Below are 8,791 nucleotides of genomic sequence, written 5' to 3' on the forward strand. Positions count from 1 at the left end.
TTTTTGAGTTCTGGGAATCAAACTCAGGGCCTTGTTCCTACAAGGCAAGAGTTCTACCACTGAGCCACATCCTCAGCCCCTCATTTATTTTTATGGTATCAGGAGCTGAACTCAGGACCTTGAGCTTGCCAGGCAGGCACTTGTGCCACTGAGCTATATCTCCAGCCCTAATTTTTCTTTTTGAGACAGGGTGTCTCTATGTATTTCAGGTTGGTTTTGCACTCCCAGCAATCTTTCTGAGAGAGAAGAAGGAGAAGAGGAAGAGTGAGAAGGGAAGGAGGAGGAAGAAGAAGAGGAAGAAGAAATCCACAAGAGCCAGGCTTGGTGGCCTGCGCCCATAACCCAGCTGCTTGGGAAGCTAAGGTTGGAGGTCTGAAAGATTAAGGCCTGTCCAGGCAGCTTAGCCAGATACAGTGTCAAAATAAAGAGCTGCAAGGGCTGGGTACAGCAGCAAGGTTTCCTGGGTTCAAAAAGGAAGGCAGAGATGGAGGAGGACAGAAGAAGTAAACGAAGCTGTGAGGAGGCAGGTAAAGGTGTAACCCTAGGAATCTGCCCCTGCCCCCAGTTGGTGCTGTGGACGCTCACTTTGCGCTCTCCCACTGCTTTGAACCTGCCCTCAGGGTCATGTCCTCCTCCCTCATTTTTCAGATCCCAAGATCCCTTCTTCCCACTCAGTCATTTCTGCTCCCTCAGGATGCAGGCCCTCAGTGGACTGTGACTCTCAGTGTCTCCCTGTGTGTTGACACCACCCACCAGATCACCAAGTCCTGAGAGGGGCCAGGAGAGCAGCGGAAGCTCTAGACCTGGCTGTGTCCTCAGTTGCTTGCTCTGGGTGGTGTCCACACTGGCATCCCCACCATGGCTTGAGCCCTGTGCCCTTGCTTTGTGCCCCACCCATCCATGCTCCCCCAGGCCTCAGGGACAAGCCCCTGATCTGCATCTGTAGAGACCCCGACCCCAACCCCAACTCCCTTCTGCCCCTCCAGCCAGCTTAACACAGGGCAGCAGGGGAACTGAAGGTTGCTCTGTGTGTCACTCGCTCTGCAGAACTATTCCTGGGGCACTGTACCCCGGGGGACTGGGTGTATTAACTTCTCTTATGGAAGCCTCACCTCCCCATGGTGTAAGCTGCTTAGCACCAATTCATGCCCCACGCTCCATGGAGCACCATCAACACCTGCTCAGGACAAGGCCTTCAGAGGTCTTGGGACAGATGGGTACCCAAGACGGTGGGGGACTGCAGAGGGCAGCTGAAAAGGAAAGCAAGGCAGCTGCATCAGAATGCTGAGGATGCTTTGGTGACAAGCAGGGACTCCTTTAACCATCCCTTCCTTTTTTGTTTTTGTTTTTGAGATAGGGTCTTTCTATGTATCATAGGCTGGTTTTGAACTCATGGTGATCTTTCTGCCTCAGCCTCCCCAGTGTTGGGATTATAGGTGTGAGCTATTAATCCTGGCTCCTTAACCTTTAAATTGTCCCCTCAAAGGCTGGAGGTGTAGAGTACTTGCCTAGCATGCACAAGACCCTAGGATCAATCCTCAGAACTGAAAAAAAAAAAAAAAAAAAAAAAAAAAAAAAAAAAAAAAAAAAAAAAAGAAAGAAAGAAAGAAAAAGAAACAAAAATAATAGAGTCGAGTATGCTGGGACCATCAGTAATCCTGGCTCTGAATTCCTGGGGCAGGAGGATTTCAAATGTGAACCCAGTCTAAGATGCGTAATGACTTAACAAAGCCCTGTCTTAATCCCCCATGCCACAGTAAGTAAATAAATAAATTGTCCCCTTGAGGCTGCCACCTGTTTCCACTAGCAGGTGGCAGTGTTGGCAGGTGTCCCCAAAGCAGCAGGACCGGTGTGAGTTCCCATGATGGCAAAGCTGGTGTAAGCCCCAGGAGACAAGGCCCTCTCTGTTGTATGCCCAGGGCCAGATGCAAGCTTGGCACACGGTAGGCACTCAGCGATTCTTGGTTACAAACTGTCCCTGGATTTTGCTCTGTAACTCTGTTCTGTGTTTGAAGAGATACAAAGACATTCTGTGTCCATCAGTCCCACACTCGAAATCCTGCTTGGCAGGAGAAGGCTGGATCCTCAGAAGGTTAGAGCAGTGGTCCACAGTCAACTCTAGACCTCTGCACAAACGCAGGCAAGGGTTGGCCTCAGGTGTGAGACAGCAAGCAAGCTGGTACTTGGACTCTGTGGTGTCCCAGAGCTCAGCAGAGCACGAAGGTTCTCCCCAGGGGACTGACATTGCTGTCAGGGTGCCTGTGGAGCCAGGTACGCGAGGAAAGAGTCCCACAGAGAGGGCTCCAATCAGCACAGCCGTCCTGTCCTTCTCGGTACCTGGCTGTGTACACCTGGACTGCGAGGGAAAACGCTCCACTGAGAAGCTGTTGCGGCTGACAGCTCACAGGCTGAGAGGCGCCAGTTGTCCACAGGCCGGCGGGGACTCCATGCTTGCATCTTAGCAGGCTTCCGCCAGCCCTAGGCAAAGGCAGGTGCTGTTTTTAAAAATAAACCGATTTCTCAGGACTGAGCTTACCTTTCAGATCTGTGAAAAGTCCTATTTCTGTGTTTCTTGATGTCGGAATTTGCTACTTAACTACCTTCGGTGAGCTCTGAACCCTCAGACACATCCTGACACTGTCAGGTTAAGACAATGTGTGCATTAGGAAGCTTGTAACATTAGTGCTTAACATCAAAAGAATATTTTAATAACATGTTTGTGTAGCCCTTCCTATTGCCTTTTAAAAGCACTTAACATTTTGATAAAAATTAATTTAAAATATTTTTTTTCTTGAAACAGCCTCACAATATAGTTCAGGCTGACCTTGAACTCACTATGTAGCCCAAGCTGACCTAAACTCTCAGCGATCCACCGCCTCCACATCCTAAGTGCTGGTATTACAGGAGGGTACCACCACACCTGGCCAAAATGTTTTCTTTTAAAATACTGATTATAGATAACAGAAGAAAATAAAGAAGGCCTGCAGTCCCCTGCCACGGATGCCCAGCCCTTCACCGCGCTGACTCCAAGGAGCATTTTCTCCTGCGCCACAACACAGACCAAGCCGTTGGCCTGCCCATGACTACTTATCCACATTTTCTAGATGAAATTAGATGGCAGCCTCAGGGTACACAGCTCACTGGCCAGGAAGCCAGATCTGGGGCCAGATACCAGACTGTAGAAGCTTTGAGGCCCTGGGAGTGTAGCAACTTCTCCAAAGTTCCTCAAGCCTGGAGCATAACACCACCATCCTTCCCTCCCCAGCCGAGAATGAACAGAATGTGCAGGCGCTGTCCTCAGGAGGCTGGGCAGCTGCTTTCCACAGGAGAGGGAGAAGGGAGATAAAGCAGGCCTGGCCATGTACAGTCACACTGAGTCTCCTCCCCTCTGTCCCTCACATACCCGGGCACAGGGAAATGGTGATTTGAGGCAAAGAAGTCTCCTCCAGCTCATCAGAGCTCGCTTTGAATAAAGCCTTTGTCCTTTTCAGCAAAATAAATGGCCTCCTTGGCTTTGGTCACCGGTGAGCAAACGAAGCTGAGTATGTGGACCTGAGTGGCGGTAATAGGAGCTGAGCTCCAAGGACAGCACCCTAGACAGTTTTCACTTGATTTTCCACCAATGGACAAAGACCCAAGAAAATCCCCCACTGAACTAGCAAGTGGGCTTTTTACATGAAAAACAGTTGAAAAACACCTTTCAGTGGAAGTGGAGAGAAACACATTCAGAATGAGTCCTCATTCTCCGGTCAGACAAAGGGACTGGTGGTTTTCAGATTTTCAGAGGGCTAGGAGGATGCCCTGTCCTAGCTGCCCCATATAAGGAAGCCAACATCCAACTTGTGAGAGAAGCAGACAGCTCGTGTCAAGAGTTGTAGTATAGTTACATGGTGGCAGACACCTACATTTCTAGCTCTTAAGGGGCTGAGGCAGAATCAAAAATTCAATGTCATCTTAGGCAACACAGCAAGACCCTGTCTCAAAATTTAAGGAAAGAATGGGGATATAGCTCAGTGGTAGAGTATTTGCCTAGCAGTCATGAAGTCCTGGACTCACACCCTACCCACACCAAAAAATAAAAAATAAAAATAAAAACAAAACAAAACAACTGCCAAGCCCCTAGGATAGTTTGAGAAGGCAACTAAGTAAATGATGAAGGAGAGAGTCTCAAAATTTAAATTGTCATTTTGGAAATCTAAGAGGAATAAAGAATTTCCCCACTCCCCAAATATGCATTTTTTGGTGTTTGTCATTAAGCTCTTAAAACCATGAACCTTGCCTTTGGCTATCTCTTGAGCTCCCTGAGGCAGCCTGGGGACTCCCAGCTGCAAAGCTCCTTCCCAAGTGGTTTCCTGGAGCCTAAAACACTTTTACAAGTGAGTCAGATTTCCAAAGGCCTCATCCTCATTCTCACCATCTGTATTTTCAAAGAAATTATCTTCTTAGGAGAAGTACAATGTGAAAGCAGATGGACAATCAACACTCTCCCCAAAGGCCTGATGTCCACGCATAAATATATATTGGGGATGGTGGTACACACTTGCAGGGGTGGCCAAGGTCACCATGTTCCTTTATACAGCACCCATTCCTCTCCTGCTCCTCATTTCTAGCTGAGGCTTCTGGTGCAAGTGAGAGGCCTCCTTGTTTCTACAACATTCTAAAGCTACAGACCACCCAAAGTGGCTGCTGAGCCTCCCTTCACATTAGTTCTGTTGTCCTGAAGTGGGAGCAGCCCAGTTCTGCCATCCCAACACTTGCCCAAGCCCAAAGGCCCACATCCTAAGGAGATAGTGAATTTGTTATGGATGTCTTTGTGTGGCTTCTGTCTAGCTGTTCCTGCAAAGCCTTGCGTGGTCATAGGTAAGGGTTTTCAGAGGTGGCCATATCCAGAATTAAGGATATGATATTGGGATTATTGGTGTGATCCTGGGATTAGGGATGCCCCATTCTGGGCATGGGTGGGACCAACCAGTAGGCTTACAGCCTGGATAGAATGTAAAGGGACAGTTCTACCTCTCATGACCTGTTTCTCCTCTGTAATGTCCCTCTCCCATGCCACCTGGCCTTGGAACCACTCAACTATGATCTGCAGTCCCCTCATACGGGAAGCTAAAACAAACCTTTCTTCCTTTAACTTTGGATGCTGGGAGTGTTTTGTCTTAGTAATGAGAAAAGTAGCTAAGACAGTCTTCTGTCATTTCAGTCATGGCCCATCAACCAACAGGATAAATCTGCTTTTTTCTAAGTTGCTGATCTGCCTCTCCATTGTCTGTAGTAGACAGTCTCAGTAGAGGCTAGACAATTGTGAGGTCCTCCTTCTTTAGGAGTGGAACAAAGATACCAGGGTCAGGCCCTGAAAAGGGTAGATGAAAAGTTGGGACCTAGGAAGTGACTGAGTTCTGCAGATGAGCATGCTTTGGAGACACCCTATGGGCTTTTGTAGAACATGTCTGCACAGCATGAGGACTGCCCAAGTGAGTGGGACCCTGAAGCCAGGTTGGCCAAACAAAGCCGGGAACCCATGTTTCCCTCTTTTAGCAATACATACTACTTACATAAGCCATGCTTATGCACACCTGCAATCCCAGGCTGAGGCCGGGGGATCACCATGAGTTTAAGACAAGCATGGGATACATAGTGAGATCTGTCTCAACAAACAAACAAATGAAAAACTGTAATTTTCTATTTATGGAGATATATATAATGATTTTATTCTCTTCTTATTGGAGTTTTTCATGGGGAGGGATGAAAGAATGGATGGTTCAGGGATTAGCACAAGCCAGGAGCAATGGTAGTTTTCTGGTAGGCTTTTTATTACTGAAGTTTAAGCACTCCTTTAGCTTCTGGTTTGACAGGATATTGTGGAGTTTAGATATTTGTGAGCCTCAAATTGTCTTAGCTCCCCAAAGTAGGAGCTTGTAGCATTTTTTGGACACTTTCTTAATAGGTTTAGTTTGGCCTTGGTTCAGAGTTGGTAACAACTGAGCACATCAAGATTTGTGCTTAATAATCTCACCTCAAGGGAGTGTCTGAGTTTCAAGGAAGAGGCTTTCCAGAGAAAACTGATATGGAGTTTCATCTGCACAGCAAACCCTTTTATCAGGTTGGTGTTGTGGGTCATGAGAAGAAGAGAATATGCTTTAGTCAGAGGCCTGAGGGCTATTCCTAGCTGGGACATTTGGAGTGTCTGAGGATGATTAAGAGCCAGCCTCCTGAGTAGTCTATTGGTGCCAAGGGAGAAGGTTTTTTGGTATTGGGGATTGCACCGAAGTATAGCTCCAGCCTTTTTTTTTTTAAACAGGGTCTCACTATGCAGTTCAGCTGGCCTTGACCTCATTTTTATAGCCCAGGTAGGTCTCGACTTGCAACTATTCTCCTGCCTCAGCCTCCTGAGTGCAGGGATTATAGGCATGTGCCTTTACAACTTTGCAGGTTGTCCTTTAATAGAGAAAGCTTCTCCTTTTGAGAGAGGAAACAGGAAATTCCACAAAAACAGGAAATTCAGTACTTAGTTCTTTTTCTTTTTTTTTTTTGGCAGAACCAGGAGATTGAACTCAGACCCTTGTGCTTGCCAGGGAAGCTCAGTGCTTAATTCTGTCAGAACACTTAATCTGTATTTTTTTTTTAACTTTAAAGAGCATTAGTTGATCTTACATACTTTTATTTCACCTACTAATGCAGGACAACTATTTTTAGTATTTTGTTTTGCAAAGTGTGTGTGTGTGTGTGTGTGTGTGTGTGTGTATGTAGGACTGGGGGTGGAAGGTGAAAGCCAGGGTTTTGTGAATGCTAACCAGGTGTTATCCCACTGAGCTACATCCTTCCTTCTAGATTGCTTTATAATTTTTATTTAAAATTTATATTAGTATATGTTTATAGTACATAATGATTATATTCATCATGGGGAGTTGTACCTAACACATCACAGTTTTTCTTATCTCCTTGTCCTCCTGACCTACCCTTATCCCTCCATTTCTCTACTGCTTTTGAGACAAGGTCTTGCTGTGTAGTCCAGGCTGGCCTTGAACTCATGGCGATCTTTCTGCCTCAGCCTCCTGAATACTGGGATTACAGATGCCTACCATCACACCTGGCTCAGTTGCTTTTTAAATGACCTTTCCACAAGTGTCTCCCCGACAGATTTCTTCCTTTGGGAAATAATGACAGGGGATCACCTGGCTATTGTATTCATGGGATGCCAGAAGTTGGTTAATTTTTCCTGCCAAGGAACAGATAGTAGATATTTCAGACTTTGAAGGTCATGCGTCTCTGCTGTGGTTCCTTAGCCTGGCAGTTCCAGTAGGAACCATACTCCACCAAGCATGGCAGCAAAGTTTGATTTTCATGAACAAAGGGTCATGGTTTATAGAATATAAGACTATTGGTTTATTTTGAAACTAATTTTGTCTTTCAAAGTGTTTTAAAAAGAAATGGAGATTTTTTCGATAGGGCTTTTTTTTGGTACTAGAAATTGAACTCAGGACCTTGCACTTGGCCAGGCAGGCACTTATACCACTGAGCTACCTCTCCTGCCCTAAGGTGCTTTCTTTTTTAAAAAACGTATTTTAGTACAGGGTCTCACTACACAGATCTGACTCACAGTGATCCTCCTGTTTTCAGCCTCCCAAGTGCTGGGATCCCAGGCACTCAATCACCGCATCCAGTCTCAATCACCACCTCAGCCTGCCCTAGGGGCAGGGCGGGCACTACACCGTTGGGATCGAACCTGGTCCCTGTGTCTGCCTAAGCAGCCACTTTAGTCCACTGAGCTATCTGGCCGGCTCTCCTAGGGCTCTTTTTTGGAGGGTTTTCTCTCTCTTTCTCTCTCTCTCTCTCTCTCTCTCTCTCTCTCTCTCTCTCTCTCTCTCTTTTTCTTTCTTTTTTTTTTTGAGACAGGGTCTTACTATGTAGTTCAGGCTGACCTTGAACTCATTATGTAGTCCAGGCTGGTCTCAAACTCACTGTGATCCTTCTGCCTCAGTCTCTTGAGTGCCGCCGGGATTACAGGCATGCACTGCCACACCTAGCACTTTCTTTAAGCTTTGTTTGTGCATTGCATCTGCTTTTTCTGGGTGAAGGCCATTTACAACATGTGGGAAGAGGGTGTTGATTTTATATCCTGCTACGCCGCTGAGTTTGCTTATTTGTTCTCACAGTTTTGTGGGTGTGTGTGGGGGGTGCTGGGGAGAGCTTAGGCTTTCCTTTGTATAAGATCATAGCATCCGAGAGACAAGTTTACTTCTTTTTCAGTGTAGACTCCTTTGGCTTCCTTTCCTTTCTTCCCTTTTTACAGAGAGCGCTGAACGGGAGAGGTAGAAGCAGCTTCCTCCCTGGCTCCTGATCCTGGAGGAAAGGTTCCCTCCCTAAGTCCAAAGTCGTATTCCTGCGTTTGTGTCAGAGACCACTGGGCCACACACCTGCCACATCTGCAGGCCAGAGAGCAAGAGGATTTGGAGAGACAGCTCTCCCAGAACCAGACTCTCGTGGAGGAAGCATGGTGAGGCTGAGGGAAGTTCTCATTAAGATTTTGGTTAAAAAAAAAAAAAAAAAAAAGGTATTAAGTCTTATGGGTTAAATGCCCCTTCGTAATCATCCATATGTCTACATCCCGTCCCTATCATGATGTTGGCTAGAGGTGGGCCTTTAAGAGAGCTTTAGGTCATGAAGGTATAGCCTCATGAATAGGATTCATACTCAGCGTTGTGCCTGTGATCCCAGCTACTTGGGAGGCCGAGGCCAGAGGATCATAAGTCTCAGGCCAACCTTGGCAATTTAGTGAGAACCTACCTGC

The sequence above is a fragment of the Octodon degus genome, unplaced genomic scaffold (assembly GCF_000260255.1).
Source record: "Octodon degus isolate 3935 unplaced genomic scaffold, OctDeg1.0 scaffold00127, whole genome shotgun sequence".
In the NCBI taxonomy this organism is placed as follows: Eukaryota; Metazoa; Chordata; class Mammalia; order Rodentia; family Octodontidae; genus Octodon; species Octodon degus.